We start from the raw sequence: 4,441 nt of genomic DNA, 5'->3' as shown, positions 1-4,441 counted from the left end.
AAGAATCAATGTGTATCGTTGTACTCCATTTAGTGTTCTTAGCAGTCTTACTGGCTAGTTTAGCTTTCGTTCAATGTTTCGTAAGGTAACGATACGAATAGAACGATACGAATAGACCAAGTTCTGTTTGAAATGGCACAAATACGTGAAACGCTCATCTATGCCGAGAGTTGAGCAATTCCAGAGCATCAATGTGTACCGCTGTACTCCATTTAGTGTTCTTAGAAGTTTGACTTGCTAGTTTAGCTTTCGTTTAACGTTTCAAAAGGTAACGATTCCAGTAGACCAAGTTATGTTTGAAATGGCACAAAAACTTGAAACGCTCATCTTTGGAGAGAGTTGAGCAATTGCAAAGCATCAATGTGTACCGTTGTACTCCATTTAGTGTTCTTAGAAGTCTGACTTGCTAATTTAACTTTCGTTCACTGTTTCGTAACGTACCGATTCGAATAGAACAAGTTATGTTTGAAAGTGTACAAAAAGGAGAAACGCTCGTATATGGAGAGGGTTGAGCGACTCCAAACAATAAATGTGTGCCGTTGTACTCTATTTACTTTTCTTAGAAGTCTGACTTGCTAGTTTAGCTTTCGTTCAACGTTTTCTAAGGTAACGATGCGAGTAGAGCAAATTGTCTTAAATGGTTCAAGAAGGTGAAACACTCATCCATGGAGAGAGTTAAGGAATTCCAAAGCCGCAATGTGTACCGTTCTACTCTATTTAGAGTTTTTAGAAGTCTAACTTGCTAGTTTAGCTTCCATAGAACGTTTCGCCAGGTAAAGATGCGAATAGAACAAGTTACGCTTGGAATTTCTCAAATGTGAAATGCTTGTCTATGGCGAGAGTTTAGCAATTCAAGAGCGTCAAAGTGGACCGTTGGCCTCTATTTAGTGTTCTTAAAAGTCTGACTCGCTAGCTTATCTTTCGTTCAACGTTTCGTAAGGTAACGACATCTTTGGAGGGAGTTGAGCAATTCAAAAGCATCAATGTGTACCATTGTACTCTATTTAGTGTTTTTAGAAGTCTGACTTGCTAGCTTAGCTTTCGTTCAACGTTTCGTAAGGTAACGATGCGAATAGACCAAGTTATGTTTGAAATGGCACAAAAACGTGAAACGCTCATCTATGGAGAGAGTTGAGCAATTCCAAAGCATCAATGTGTACCGCTATACTCCATTTAGTGTTTGCTAGTTTAGCTTTCGTTTAACATTTCAAAAGGTAACGATTCCGGTAGACCAAGTTATGTTTGAAATGGCACAAAAACTTGAAATGCTCATCTTTGGAGAGAGTTGAGCAATTCCAAAGCATCAATGTGTACCATTGTACTCTATTTAGTGTTTCTAGAAGTGTGACTTGCTAGCTTAGCTTTCGTTCAACATTTCGTAAGGTAACGATGCGAATAGACCAAGTTATGTTTGAAATGGCACAAAAATGTGAAACGCTCATCTATGGAGAGACTTGAGCAATTCCAAAGCATCAATGTGTATCATTGTACTCTATTTAGTGTTTTTAGAAGCCTGACTTGCTAGCTTAGCTTTCGCTCAACGTTTCGTAAGGTAACGATGCGAATAGACCAAGTTATGTTTGAAATGGCACAAAAACGTGGAACGCTCAACTATGCAGAGAGTTGAGCAATTCCAAAGCATCAATGCGTACCATTGTACTCTATTTAGTGTTTTTAGAAGTCTGACTTGTTAGCTTAGCTTTCGTTCAACGTTTCATAAGGTAACGATGCGAATATACCAAGTTATGTTTGAAATGGCACAAAAAGGTGAAACGCTCATCTATGGAGAGGGTCGAGCTATTCCAAAGAATCAATGTGTACCGTTGTACTCCATTTAGTGTTCTTAGAAGTCTTACTGGCTAGTTTAGTTTTCGTTCAATGTTTCGTAAGGTAACGATGCGAATAGACCAAGTTATGTTTGAAATGGCACAAATACGTGAAACGCTCATCTATGCTGACAGTTGAGCAATTCTAAAGCATCAATGTGTACCACTATACTCCATTTAGTGTTCTTAGAAGTCTGACTTGCTAGTTTAGCTTTCGTTTAACGTTTCAAAAGGTAACGATTCCGGTAGACCAACTTATGTTTGAAATGGCACAAAAATGTGAAACGCTCATCTTTGGAGAGAGTTGAGAAATTCCAAAGCATCAATGTGTACCATTGTACTCTATTTAGTGTTTTTAGAAGTCTGACTTGCTAGCTTAGCTTTCATTCAACGTTTCGTAAGGTAACGATGCGAATAGACCAAGTTATGTTTGAAATGGCACAAAAACGTGAAACGCTCATCTATGCAGAGAGTTGAGCAATTCCAAAGCATCAATGTGTACCATTGTACTCTATTTAGTGTTTTTAGAAGTCTGACTTGCTAGCTTAGCTTTCGTTCAACGTTTCGTAAGGTAACGATACGAATATACCAAGTTATGTTTGAAATGACACAAAAAGGTGAAACGCTCATCTATGGAGAGGGTCGAGCTATTCCAAAGAATCAATGTGTACCGTTGTACTCCATTTAGTGTTCTTAGAAGTCTTACTGGCTAGTTTCGTTTTCCTTCACCGTTTCATAAGGTAACGATGCGAATAGACCAAGTTATGTTTGAAATGGCACAAATACGTGAAGCGCTCATCTATGCCGAGAGTTTAGCAATTCCAAAGCATCAATGTGTACCGCTATACTCCATTTAGTGTTCTTGGAAGTCTGACTTGCTAGTTTAGCTTTCGTTTAACGTTTCAAAAGGTAACGATTCCAGTAGACCAAGTTATGCTTGAAATGGCACAAAAACTTGAAACGCTCATCTTTGGAGAGATTTGAGCAATTCCAAAGCATCAATGTGTATCGTTGTACTCCATTTAGTGTTCTTAGAAGTCAGACTTGCTAGTTTAGCTTTCGTTCAACGTTTCGTAAGGTAACGATGCGAGTAGACCAAGTTATGTTTGGAATGGCACAAAAACTTGAAACGCTCATCTTTGGAGAGAGTTGAGTAATTCCAAAGCATCAATGTGTACCATTGTACTCTATTTAGTGTTTTTAGAAGTCTGACTTGCTAGCTTAGCTTTCATTCAACGTTTCGTAAGGTAACGATGTGAATAGACCAAGTTATGTTTGAAATGGCACAAAAACGTGAAACGCTCATCTATGCAGAGAGTTGAGCAACTCCAAAGAATAAATGTGTGCCGTTGCACTCTATTTAGTTTTCTTAGAAGTCTGACTTGCTAGTTTAGCTTTCGTTCGATGTTTCGTAAGGTAACGATGCGAGTAGAGCAATTTATGTCTTAAATGGCTCAAGAACGTGAAACGCTCATCTATGGAGAGAGTTGAGGATTTTCAAAGCGTCAATGTGTACCGTTCTGCTCTATTTAGTGTTTTTAGAAGTCTAGCTTGCTAGTTTAGCTTCCATAGAACATTTCGTCAGGTAAAGATGCGAATAGAACAAGTTATGTTTGGAATTGCTCAAATGTGAAATGCTTGTCTATGGCTAGAGCTGAGCAATTCAAGAGCGTCAAGGTGGACCGTTGGCCTCTATTTAGTGTTCTTAGAATTCTGACTCACTAGCTTATCTTTCGTTCAACGTTTCGTAAGGTAATGATGCAAGTAGACCAAGTTATGTTTGAAATGGCTCAAAAACATGAAACACTCATCTTTGGAGAGAGTTGAGCAATTCCAAAGCATCAATATGTACCGTTGCACTCCATTTAGTGTTCTTAGAAGTCTGATTTGCTAGTTTAGCTTTCGTTCCACGTTTCGTAAGGTAACGATACGAGTAGACCAAGTTATGTTTGAAATGGCACAAAAACGTGAAACACTCCTCTATGGAGAGAGTAGAGAAATTCCAAAGCATCAATGTGTACGTTGTACTCTATTTAGTGTTCTGACAAGTCTGACTTACTAGTTTAGCTTTCGTTAATCGTTTCGTAACGTACCGATGCGAATAGACAAAGTTATGTTTGAAATTGTACAAAAAGGATAAACGCTCGTATATGGAGATGGTTGAGCAACACCAAAGAATAAATGTGTGCCATTGTACTCTATTTAGTTTTCTTCGAAGTCTGACTTGCTAGTTTAGCTTTCATTCAATTTCATTAGGTAACGATGCGAGTAGACCAAGTTATGTTTGAAATGGCATAAAAAAGTGAAAGGCTCATCTATAAAGAGAGTTGAGCAAGTCCAAAGCATCAATGTGTACCGTTCTACTCCATTTCGTGTTCTTAGAAGTCTGACTTGCTAGTTTAGCTTTCGTTCAACGTTTCATAAGGTAACGATGCGAATAGACCAAGTTTTGTTTCAAATGGCACAAAAACGTGAAATGCTCATCTATGGAGAGAGTTGAGCAATTCCAAAGCATCAATATGTACCATTGTACTCTATTTAGTGTTGTTAGATGTCTGACTTGCTAGCTTAGCTTTCGTTAAACGTTTCGTAAGGTAACGATGCGAATATACCAA

The sequence above is a fragment of the Tripterygium wilfordii genome, chromosome 17, assembly GCF_013401445.1.
Source record: "Tripterygium wilfordii isolate XIE 37 chromosome 17, ASM1340144v1, whole genome shotgun sequence".
Lineage (NCBI taxonomy): Eukaryota > Viridiplantae > Streptophyta > Magnoliopsida > Celastrales > Celastraceae > Tripterygium > Tripterygium wilfordii.
This window is presented reverse-complemented; position numbering follows the sequence as displayed.